We start from the raw sequence: 12,472 nt of genomic DNA, 5'->3' as shown, positions 1-12,472 counted from the left end.
CCTGTTGTTTTAAGTTTTAAAATAATACAAACTCGCTAGGTTTATTTTATCCCAAACTACAAACAAACTTTACAAAAATTCATATCTTAGCTATTTTCTCTTAGCTTTTGGATGCAAAGAAATCACCAGTTCAACTAAAAATACCAGTTTCCACGGCTGCTATGGTAAAATTTGTATCCCAATGGAAGTGACAAATATGTGTTTCAAGTATATTATATTATATTCTGTGATTGAAAGTCTTGGTTGAGACATACAACTCGTGCATTAAATCTTGGAGACAAATTTGTCCTAGTTTAGATTTTCAAAATGATGTTGCAGCCATTACAAATGGATATCCAATTGTTTAGAAAGAATATTGAAAGCAGAAACAATAGTAGCGTGTGCAAATGTATGTGAAACAATAAGTCCCACATCGACAATATCAAACAGAGCGGTGAGGAAAGTGGGATATATAAAGAAAGGGTATGGCAATGGATTACATACTTACCTGGATGGGGTCAATGGGTGATCAAGAAGGCCCATGGCCTAGAAAGGTGACCTCCATTGCACTTAGGAGGGGTGCCTTTCTAAGGTCTACCCAAGTGGTGGAGCCTACATCATAATTTGTTGCTGTGGGGGCCTGCGTTCGCGCGGCCCCCTTCAATTTTAGTTTAAATTTTTTGCAGTTAGTATTGTGGCACCCTGTCGATGCAGGCAGGCGAGATTAAAATTGTCATTGCCATTGATTGAAATTTCTGTGGTTTAATTTTCAATTTCAGACAAAATAAAGGCGGAATGGTGATATGTAGTTATACACAGATCGGGATGATTTTGGGATAATATTTCGCTTTACATAGCAATTTCCTTTTTTGTCAAACTTTGGCAATAATTTGTTAAGGAGGCACCAGTATTTGAAACTTTTGAAGAAGCCATTAGTCATTATACGTACTAATGATTGATTTAATGTATGAGTTAAGTTATTTGACTATTTTTTATATAGCAGAATTTTATGTGTCAAATAACACTGCAGAATTTTGTTAATGCGAAATTTTGTGTTCCAAATACCATTCTGCAGAATTTTTGTTATTGCAGAATCTTTCTTGGTATTTATCAAGAGTTTGAGCAATGTACTTCTGCGGTCATGTATAATAACAATGAAGAAAATTACACTCCAATGGCTTAACATAAAGGAAGAGTTTGCTCTCAATTACATATAACCAATAATAGGTATATAAAAGTCATCGAAACTCATGGTTTTCAGAGTTGGCTGATGATCTTAGTCAATAGTAGGTATAACCAATATCACAATACAAACTGTCACAACACAGAATACAATCCCAATGAACTTGATTACAATATAATGTTGTGAATCAAATCATAAATTCTACGAAGTATAACTATTCTAGTTGAAATGCATTTCTTCTTCACTTTGTTTGCTACTTTAAAATTGGTAATAGTAATCAAACTCAAAATATCCTATCCCATTGTGCTTCTTCTCCACTTTGCTTCTTTAGTGTACTATCAATAGCAAGTTCATATTACAAACACATCAGCTGCAGAATTTGCAAAATTTGTATGTACAATACAACCACTGCAAAAAAATTCTTCATAAAGATTAGATCATTAGTTAAAATCGAGACTTGGTTATTAATAAAATAAAATAAATTGAATCAAAATCAGATCCAATATCCCAACTCTCCAGAAAACGGAAAGAAAAAGAATAGAGTTCAAAATCATTCAGAACATTCAAAACCCATCCTGCATTGTTCACTATGGCTGCCGATTCACTATCATCAGAAACTAGATGTGGCATCTTCAAACCGATGGCATCCTCTCCCCAAGAACCAGAACAAGGATCATCATACAGAATGAATTGATGAGCTAATCTTAAAAAATTGTTACAAAATCGCATACAAGAAAAGATTCATAAAGGGGTCAACAGCGTCGTTGAATTAGTGATGGTGGTTTTCAGCAGGGTGAGTCACTAAAATGAAATCATCTCATTTTAAATGTCCTCACATTTGATACATACAACATATATAGCTAAATTCTAATCAAATTCAAATCAACTTGGTAAATGTTATGTGAAAATAGCTAAATTCTAACAAATAACAAGGATGAAACCTTTGATTAGTTAGTTAAACATGTAAACATAATTAAACTTTCCCAAAAAGCTCAAGCAGTTCATAAAAGAACTCAAAACATGGTAAATTACAGTTGCCAATAGAAAACCAGCAAAGCAATCAGAGAACTTTGAAGACCATTTCAATAAGGAATCCACATGATATTCAGATCCTAAAACCTCGTCATTTTGCTCTGCTTTTAACAAAAAACAAAACGTTGTAAATTCTAACAAATAATAACAAGGATGAAACCTTCGATTGGTTAAACATGTAAACATTATTAAACTTTCCCAAAAAGCTCAAGCAGTTCATAAAAGAACTCAAAACGTGGTAAATTACAGTTGCTAATAGAAAACCAGCAAAGCAATCAGAGAACTTTGAAGACCATTTCAATAAGGAATCCACATGATATTCAGATCTTAAAACCTCATCATTTTACTCTGCTTTCAACAAAAAACACAAGACACAACACGACACATTTTATGAAAACTTAACATCAACTAAAATACCAGGTATACATATTTGAACCAGACAATGTCACAAACCAATATAACTATAGACACAAATAAAAGGTTGAATCAATGAATCAATAAAAATATATAAAACTAAGCAAAGCAATCACAGAACTTTGAAGGTATGTATGAAACAAGAGATCCACATCAATTACAGACAAAAAAAATTACTCCATCATTTAGCTTTGCCAGTTGAAATGTAATATAATCATTTATCTGCAAAAACCATTGTACCTATATAACAAATTCACCGAGATAATTTGGCATTTGTTTGAAAAAATATGCATAATGGGTTATAAAAAAAAAACTCAGATCTACACCCTAAAGCATGAAATTAAATTGCCATGACTAAATATTGCACCTATAAATCCTTCTCGTAATTTCCTTGACACTAAACTTTAAGATGCAAGGGGCTTCGTGGTGCATCCTGATTGAAAACAATGAATGAAAATACTACCAGAGGTTGCCAAGGATCAAAAACAACTATGGGAATGGTTTCACAGGTCTATACAAAAAAATTTCAAACCTAAATCTTAAAATTAGAGTTTAGAGTAGCATCCACATTAGTAGGAAAACTTGGGAATGTTGAATTAAACAATATATATATATATATATATATATATATATATATATATATATATATATAAGCAAAGCAATCAGAGAACTTTGAAGGCATGTTTGAAACAAGAGATCTACATCAGTTTCAGACAAAAATTTGCTTCATCATTTTGCTTTGCTAATTTAAAACTTTTCAGGCACCCAATAGTGTGCGTTAAGGCAACTTGATCGCTCAACTTAGTCCTTAAGAAATGGATAATAGTATATTTATTCATAAATTAAGAGACTAAGTTGTGTCAACTTACACACATTATGATCAAATTAATCGGTATTAACTTGTACATGGTGGAAGACCAACTTAATAGTGTGTGTTAGACAAAGCCTGTAAAGAATATCCCTGGCTAGAAAAGTAGGATTACCAATATAACTATAGACGCAAATAAAAGGTTGAATTAAACAATCAAAATATATAAAACTAAGCAAAGCAATCAGAGAACTTTGAAGGTTTGTATGAAACAAGAGATCCACATCAATTTCAGACAAAAAAATTTACTCCATCATTTAGCTTTGCCAGTTGGAATGAAATATAATCATTTATCTGCAAAAACCATTGTACCTATATAACAAATACACCGAGATAATTTGGCATTTTTTCGAAAAAATATGCATAATGGGTTATAAAAAAAACTCAGATCTACACCCAAAAGCATGAAATTAAATTGCCATGAGTAAATATTGCACCTATAAATCCTTCTTGTAATTTCCTTGACACTAAACTTTAAGATGCAAGGGGCTAAGTGGTCCATCATGATTGAAAACAATGAATGAAAATACTACCAGAGGTTGCAAAGTATCAAAACAACGATGGGAATGGTTTCACAGGTCTATACACAAAAGCAGAGCAATCAGAGAACTTTGAAGGCATGCTTGAAACAAGAGATCTACATCAGTTTCAGACAAAAATTTGCTTCATCATTTCGCTTTGCTAATTTAAAACTTTTCAGGCACCTAATAGTGTGCGTTAAGGCAACTTGATCGCTCAACTTAGTCCTTAAGAAATGGATAATAGTCTATTTATTCATAAATTAAGAGACTAAGTTGTGTCAACTTACACAAGTTATGATAAAAATTGATCGGTTTTAATACATGGTGCAAGACCAACTTAATTGTGTGTGTTAGACAAAGCCTGTAAAGAATATCCCTCACTAGAAAAGTAGGATTATAATCCCAAATGTCATGCCCAGTTTTACTTCACTTGTCACTTTATAAATACAAATAAAGCATGATAAAACTAGAGCAAATTTTTTGTTGCATCATGCTCGTATAATCTGACAGATTAATGCACATCAGACTAAGAAATTTGGTGCCTTCATTCATTTTTAAAACAACTCGATCCTTTACTTTATCTTAAATATCATAACCCAAACCCTTGCATAATACATCAAATTCAAATCAACTTGGTAAATGTTATGTGACAATAACTAAATTCTAACAAATAATAACAAGGATGAAACCTTTGATTAGTTTAACATGTAAACATAATTAAATTTTCCCAAAAAGCTCAAACAGTTCGTAAAAGAACTCAAAAAGTGGTAAATTACAGCTGCTAATAGAAAACCAGCAAAGCAATCAGAGAACTTTGAAGACCATTTCAATAAGGAATCCACATGATATTCAGATCTTAAAACCTCATCATTTTACTCTGCTTTCAACAAAAAAACAAAATACACGACACGACACATTTGATGAAAACTTAACATCAACTAAAATAACAGGTATACATATTTGAACAAGACAATGTCACAAACCAATATAACTATAGACACAAATAAAAGGTTGAATTAAACAATCAAAATATATAAAACTGAGCAAAGCAATCAGAGAACTTTGAAGGTATGTATGAAACAAGAGATCTACATCAAGTTCAGACAAAAAAAAAATTACTTCATCATTTAGCTTTGCTAGTTGAAATGTAATAATCATTTATCTGCAAAAACCATTGTACTATATAACAAATTCACCGAGACAAAATAACCATTTATCTGCAAAAACCATTATACTATATAACAAATTCACACAGATAACTTGGCAATTTTTGAAAGGAAAAAAAAATGCGTAATGGGTTATAAAAAAAAACTCAGATCTACACCCATAAGCATGAAATTAAATTGCCATGACTAAATATTGCACCTATAAAACCTTCTCGTAATTTCCTTGCAACTAAACTTTAAGATGCAAGGGGCTACATGGTGCATCATGATTGAAAACAATGAATTAAAATTCTACCAGAGGTTGCAAAGGACCATAAAAAACCTATGGGAATTTAAACCTATGGTGCATCATGGTTTACCAGGTCTACGCAAAAAAAAAAAAAAAAAAAAAAATCAAACCTAAATCTTAAAATTAGAATTTAGATTAGCATCCATATTAGTAGGAACCAATTAACCACTCAAAAGGGACTCAGTGTGAAACACATCAATTAGGTCAGACACGGAATTTAAAGTTATGGCAGAGGAAGAAAAACTCAATTTCTACAATAATTCTACATCTCTTCCACAACAAAAATAATAAATGATTGTCAAAAAGAAGAAAAAAATAGTCTGACAGTACTCAATAGATCAAGTATATTTATGTGCAACTATCCTAGACATCCACGATCCATGTGGTGTAATGGCATCTATTTTTAACACTTAATAGCATTCTTTAACTTTTTCAATATGGATGACCAATAGGTCTCCAGTTGCATCAAATTAACTTGAAAAACCATAAGGTCTCGAGTTGCATGAAATTAACTTGATGTAAAGTGTCTAAGTTGAATTGAACATGTAACATAATTTTAAATTTTCAGACTCAAGAGCCTAAAAGAAGTTGAAAAAAGAGGGTAAATTACAATTGCTAATAACAAAACCGGCAAAGCAATCAGAGAACTTTGAAGAACATTAAATTTAGAATCCATGTGACATTTAGATATAAGATCACAAAGCAAACTATCAAATAACTACTAGGAGGAAATAAGAGGTAATAAAAGTCTTAACATAAAACAAGTTTCTAAAGCTTCATGCCTGTGCTTACTGAACCAACAAATTGTAGTAAAGGGTGAAAAGAACTAACGATTTAATTAAGAAAGCAAAACTTGAAAACCTATATTAACAAAAGAGGGGAAAACCTGGGAATGTTGAATTAAACAATATATGTAAATATAAAAGCAAAGCAATCAGAGAACTTTGAAGGCATGTATGAAACAAGAGATCTACATCAGTTTCAGACAACAATTCGCTTCATCATTTCGCTTTGCTGATTGAAAACTTTTCAAGTACGTAATAGTGTGTGTTGATGCAATTTGATCGCTCAGCTTAGTCCTTAAGAAACAAGTATAATAGTATATATTAATAAATTAAGTGACCAAGTTATGTTAACTTACATAAGTTATGACCAAATTGATCGGTTTTAACTTGTACATGGTGCAAGACCGACTTAACTGTGCGTGTTAGACAAAGCCTGTAAAGAATAACCCTCACTAGAAAAGTAGGATTATAATCCCATATATCATGCCCAGTTTTACTTCACTTGTCACTTTATAAATACAAATAAAGCATGATAAAACTAGAGCAAATTTTTTGATGCACCATGCTCGTATAATCTGACAGATTAATGCACATCAGACTAAGAAATTTGGTGCCTACATTCATTTTTAAAACAACTCGATCCTTTGCTTTATCTTACATATCAGAACCCAAACAGTTGCTAATAGAAAACCAGCAAAGCAATCAGAGAACTTTGAAGACCATTTCAATAAGGAATCCACATGATATTCAGATCTTAAAACTCATCATTTTGCTCTGCTTTCAACAAAAAACAAAAGACACGACACATTTTATGAATACTTAACATCAACTAAAATAACAGATATACATATTTGAACAAGACAATGTCACAAACCAATATAACTAAAAAAACAAAACGAGCTGAAACAAGAGATCTTTGAAGGGGGGACACAAATAAAAGGTTGAATTAAACAATCAAAATATATAAAACCAAGCAAAACAATCATAGAACTTTGAAGGTATGTATGAAACAAGAGATCTACAACAATTTCAGACCAAAAAATTACTTCATTTAACTTTTCTAGTTGAAATGTAATAATCATTTACCTGCAAAAACCATTGTACCATATAACAAATTCACCGAGATAATTTGGCAATTTAAAAAAAAAATATATATATATGCATAATGGGTCATAAAAAAAACTCAGATCTACACCCAAAAGCATGAAATTAAATTGCCATTACTAAATATAGCACCTATAAAACCTTCTCGTAATTTCCTTGCAACAAAACTTTAAAATGCAAGGGGCTACGTGGTGCATCATGATTGAAAACAATGAATGAAAATTCTACCAGAGGTTGCAAAGGACCAAAAAAAAACCTACGGGAATGGTTTCACAGGTCTATACAAAAAAAAAAAAAAAAAAAAAAAAAATCAAACCTGAATCTTAAAATTAGAGTTTAGATTAGCATCCACATCTGATTCAAAAAAAAAAGATTAGCATCCACATTAGTAGGAACCAATTAACCACTCAAAAGGGACTCGATGTGAAACACATCAATTAGGTCAGACACACAAGTTTAAGTGATGGCAGAGAAAGAAAAACTCAATTTCTACAAGAATTCTACATCTCTTCCACAGCAAAAAATAATATATGATCGATTGTCAAAAAGAAGAAAAATTAGTCTGACAGTCCTCAATAAATCAAGTATATTTTAGTGCAACCATCCTAGAAATCCATGAACCATGTGGTAAAAAAAAAGGGCAACCCGGTGCACTGAAGCTCCCGCATACGCAGGGTCCGGGAAGGGGTCCCACCATTTGGTGTATTGTACGCAGCCTTACCCTGTTTTTACACAAGAGGTTGTTTCCGGACTTGAACCCGTGACCTTACAGTCACATGACAACAACTTTACCAGTTGCGCCAAGGTTACCCCTCAATCGAATCTATTTTTAACACCTTTTTTTTTTTTTTAAGAAGCTAAATTAGCCCACTTAAATTGACACTGGAGAGAATCGAACCTAAGACCTCGAGGAGGAGCACACTCCCAGGTCCCAAGCCAATAACACCAGGACAACTTATGTGGGTTCTATTTTTAACACTTGATAACATTCTTTTAACTTTTTCAATATGGAAGACCATTCGGTCTCCGGTTGCATCAAATTAACTAGGAAAACCATAAGGTCTCGAGTTGCATCAAATTAACTTGATGTAAAGTGTCTAATTGAATTGAACCGGTAATATAATTTTAAATTTTCAGGCTCAAGAGCCTAAAAGAAGTTGAAAAAAAAGGGTAAATTACAATTGCTAATAACAAAACCGGCAAAGCAATCAGAGAACTTTGAAGAACATTAAATTCAGAATCCACATGACATTCAGATATAGGATCACAAAGCAAACTATCAAATAACTACTAGGAGGAAATAAAAGGAAATAAAGGTCTTGACATAAAACAAGTTTCTAAAGCTTCATGCCTGTGCTTACTGAACCAACAGATTGTAGTAAAGGGTGAAAAGAACTAACGATTTAATTAAGAAAACAAAACTTGAAAACCTATATTAACGAAAGAGAGGAAAACCTGGGAATGTCGAATTGAACAATATATGTAAATATAAAAGCAAAGCAATCAGAGAACTTTGAAGGCATGTATGAAACAAGAGATCTACATCAGTTTCAGACAACAATTCGCTTCACCATTTCGCTTTGCTGATTGAAAACTTTTCAAGTACGTAATAGTGTGTGTTAATGCAATTTGATCGCTCAGCTTAGTACTTAAGAAACAAGTATAATAGTATATATTAATAAATTAAGTGACTAAGTTGTGTTAACTTACATAAGTTATGACCAAATTGATCGGTTTTAACTTGTACATGGTGCAAGACCGACTTAATTGTGCGTGTTAGACAAAGCCTTTAAAGAATATCCCTCTCTAGAAAAGTAGGATTATAATCCCAAATGTCATGCCCAGCTTTATTTCACTTTTCACTTTATAAACACAAATAAAGCATATGATAAAACTAGAGCAAATTTTATGTTGCACCATGCTCGTATAATCTGACAGATTAATGCAAGAAATTTGGTGCCTACAATTATTTTTAAAAAAACTCGATCCTGTATTTATCTTACATATCACAACCCAAACCATTGCATATTGATACATCAAATTCAAATCAACAAAGATGAACCTTTGAAGGTGCGTATGAAACAAGAGATCTACATCAATTTCAGACCCAATAAAAATTACTTCATCATTTAGCAAAAAAAAATTATTTAAATAAAATTGTCATTAAGTAAATAAGCTACTCACATATCTCTTTCTGTTCACGTTTTCTAACGCAGCAGAGATGATTTCCGGCGCGGTGATTATTTGTGAAAGTGCTCAAATCAGGAAATAGAGTTAGGGGTTTTGTTGCGGACATAATGAGGAAAAGGATTATCAATTTCGTTTCTCAAAATGAGGTTCATATTGGCAAAAATTTAAGATGGAATGTGGTGATTAGGGTTTTTCAAATCTCACCCATCTGGAAAAGAAATGGGTGGTTTTTGAAGATGAAGATGAGAGACATCTAATGGTGTTGATTTCAAAACCAACAGGCATCGATTGCGGCGGTGTGAAGATGACTCACGGTGGCTAAGGAGGATGAGGGAGCGGTGGTTAATTTAAGGAGGAGATTTTCATTTCTGATATAAAATATAGATTAATGAAGAGAAAGAGAGAGAAGTGAGAGAAGTTGTATTATTTTCTCTTTTCTGTTTCTATTACAAAGTACCCTATTTATAGGGAAAATAGAAGAGCATGGTAAGTATAGTGGGTGGACATCCACTATAATATATTTATAACACTCCCCCTTGGATGTCCACCGAAGATATGTCTCATTAAAACCTTACTAAAATAAAAACCTAGTGGAAAAAAATTCTAGTGAAAGAAAAAGAGTACAATATCCTTTTAAGTGTGAACTGCCTCATTAAAAACCTTACCAGGAAAACCCAATGGGATAAAACCTAGGTGAAGGAAAAAAGAGTGCAGAATACATTTATTTCTCCCCCTCATGAAGACAAATATCTCTTAGACGACGAAGACCAACTTTTAGTACAAGTTTCTCAAAAACTTTACTTGGGAGTGACTTTGTAAAAACATCTGCAAGATTATCACACGAACGAATTTGTTGAATGTTGACCTCACCATTCTTTTGAAGATCATGAGTGAAAAAGAATTTTGGAGAAATATGTTTTGTTCGGTCTCCTTTAATGTATCCTTCTTTCAACTGAGCGATGCATGCTGTATTATCTTCGTAAATTATTGTTGCATCCATTCTTCCAGAGGATAAACCACAATTCTTTTGGATGTGCTTAATCATGGATCTTAACCAAACACATTCTCTACTTGCCTCATGTAATGCTAAAAGTTCCGCATGATTTGATGATGTTGCTGTTATTGTCTGTTTCACAGATCTCCATGAAATTGCTGTATCTCCACTTGTAAACAAATAACCTGTTTGTGATCTACCATGGTGAGGATCTGACAAATAACCTACATCTGCATAACCAATTAATTCTAGTTTGGGTACTTTAGGATAAAACAATCCCATATCCATTGTACCTCGAAGGTAACGAAGTACATGCTTAATCCCATTCCAATGTCTTTGTGTAGGTGAAGAACTATATCTTGCTAATAGATTGACAGAAAATGATATATCGGGACGTGTATTATTAGCAAGATACATCAATGCACCTATTGCACTGAGATATGGTACTTCAGGACCAAGTATTTCTTCATCTTCTTCTTGAGGTCTGAAAGGATCTTTCTTTACATCCAGTGATCTAACAATCATTGGAGTAGATAATGGATGAGATTTTTCCATGTAAAATCGCTTTAACACTCTTGTTGTGTAAGCTTCTTGATGCACAAGAATCCCGCCATTTAGGTACTCAATTTGTAATCCAAGACAAAACTTTGTCTTTCCTAAGTCTTTCATCTCGAATTCTTTCTTTAAGCAATCTATGGCTTTTGGAAGCTCTTCAGGAGTTCCGATAATGTTTATGTCATCAACATAGACAGCAATTATAGCAAATTCTTTTCCAGATCTTTTCATAAAAATACATGGACAAATGGAATCATTTTTATATCCTTCCTTCAGCAAATATTCACTGAGGCGATTGTACCACATGCGTCCTGATTGTTTTAGCCCATAGAGAGACTTATATAATTTTATGGAGTAGTCATCCCTAGATCCTGAATTATTTGTTTCAGGCAAATTAAATCCTTCAGGGAGTTTCATGTAAATGTCACTGTCAAGTGAGCCATACAAGTAGGCTGTAATAACATCCAACATGTGCAAATTGAGCCCTTCATGAGCTATAAGGCTCATTAAGTATCTAAAAGTAGTTGCATCAACTACAGGTGAGTATGTCTCATCAAAATCAATTCCGGGTCTTTGGGAAAACCCTTGAGCAACAAGTCTTGCTTTGTATCTTGCAATTTCACCATTCTCATTGCGTTTTCGGACAAACACCCATTTATATCCAACTGGCTTCGCATCTTTAGGTGTTCGGACAACAGGTCCAAAAACTTTTCTCTTATTAAGAGAATTTAATTCTGCTTCAATTGCATCTTTCCATTTTGGCCAATTTTTGCCTTGTCTACATTCCTTAATAGACCTTGGTTCTTGATCATCATTATCATTTATCACATTTAACGCTATATGATATGCAAAAGCATCATCAAGGTTGACTTCATCTCGGTTCCATTGTATTCCATTGGTGACATAATTTATTGAGATCTCTTGATTTTCAGGTATTTCAGATATCTGATTAGGTTCTTCTGGAACTGAAATATTGATTATGTCAGAAGACTCTTTTAGAGTTTCTATATCCTCTTTTGGGTCATCTTCCCTTTTTGCTCCTTTTCTTGCTCGAGGATTTTTATCTTTGGAACCGATTGGTCTACCACGCTTCAAGCGTGGTTCAGACTCATTTGCAATTTTAGATTGTCCAACAGGGACATCCATTTTTATTGGAGCATTAGCAGCTGGTATATGTGATTTAGTCACACTTTTTGGATCAGTGAATGCATTTGGTAATTGATTTGATAAACTTTGCAAATGAATTATCTTTTGAACTTCGAGTTCACATTGTTTAGTTCGAGAATCAAGATGAGATAATGAAGATTCATTCCAACTGATCTCCCTTTTTAGCTGCATTTTCTCCCCCCCTAATATTGGGAAATTTGATTCATCAAAATGACAATCAGCAAA

At 32.9% G+C, this 12,472-nt stretch overlaps 1 long non-coding RNA gene, 6 other non-coding genes and 7 pseudogenes across 7 annotated transcripts; 1 reads left to right on the top strand and 13 right to left on the bottom strand.

Annotated features, from left to right (window-relative positions):
- Positions 1 to 479: 479 nt before the first annotated feature.
- Positions 480 to 640, top strand: LOC146952701 (U1 spliceosomal RNA). The gene has a single exon (XR_015025110.1). It is a non-coding gene; the product is annotated as a U1 spliceosomal RNA (small nuclear RNA).
- A 518-nt stretch (positions 641 to 1,158) lies between these two features.
- On the bottom strand, positions 1,159 to 9,880 carry LOC146952688 (uncharacterized). The gene is made up of 2 exons (XR_015007283.1): positions 9,526 to 9,880; positions 1,159 to 1,570 (listed from the first exon to the last, which is right to left on the bottom strand). It is a non-coding gene; the product is annotated as an uncharacterized LOC146952688 (long non-coding RNA).
- On the bottom strand, positions 2,218 to 2,295 carry LOC146952700 (small nucleolar RNA R160). Its single transcript, XR_015025275.1, has one exon. It is a non-coding gene; the product is annotated as a small nucleolar RNA R160 (small nucleolar RNA).
- LOC146952699 (small nucleolar RNA R160) lies at positions 2,465 to 2,542 on the bottom strand. Its single transcript, XR_015025277.1, has one exon. It is a non-coding gene; the product is annotated as a small nucleolar RNA R160 (small nucleolar RNA).
- Positions 2,716 to 2,799, bottom strand: LOC146952698 (small nucleolar RNA R160; annotated as a pseudogene).
- LOC146952697 (small nucleolar RNA R160) lies at positions 3,266 to 3,347 on the bottom strand (annotated as a pseudogene).
- LOC146952696 (small nucleolar RNA R160) lies at positions 3,656 to 3,739 on the bottom strand (annotated as a pseudogene).
- Positions 4,073 to 4,154, bottom strand: LOC146952695 (small nucleolar RNA R160; annotated as a pseudogene).
- On the bottom strand, positions 4,797 to 4,874 carry LOC146952694 (small nucleolar RNA R160). Its single transcript, XR_015025276.1, has one exon. It is a non-coding gene; the product is annotated as a small nucleolar RNA R160 (small nucleolar RNA).
- On the bottom strand, positions 5,045 to 5,130 carry LOC146952693 (small nucleolar RNA R160; annotated as a pseudogene).
- On the bottom strand, positions 6,382 to 6,463 carry LOC146952692 (small nucleolar RNA R160; annotated as a pseudogene).
- LOC146952691 (small nucleolar RNA R160) lies at positions 6,935 to 7,011 on the bottom strand. Its single transcript, XR_015025278.1, has one exon. It is a non-coding gene; the product is annotated as a small nucleolar RNA R160 (small nucleolar RNA).
- On the bottom strand, positions 7,215 to 7,294 carry LOC146952690 (small nucleolar RNA R160). Its single transcript, XR_015025280.1, has one exon. It is a non-coding gene; the product is annotated as a small nucleolar RNA R160 (small nucleolar RNA).
- LOC146952689 (small nucleolar RNA R160) lies at positions 8,840 to 8,921 on the bottom strand (annotated as a pseudogene).
- Positions 9,881 to 12,472: the final 2,592 nt, after the last annotated feature.

Source organism: Medicago sativa, chromosome 1 (genome assembly GCF_051527215.1).
Source record: "Medicago sativa cultivar Bolivia chromosome 1, Bolivia_mono, whole genome shotgun sequence".
Classification (NCBI taxonomy): Eukaryota; Viridiplantae; Streptophyta; class Magnoliopsida; order Fabales; family Fabaceae; genus Medicago; species Medicago sativa.
Note: the sequence above shows the minus strand (reverse complement) of the source record. Positions and strands in the feature narration are given on the sequence as shown.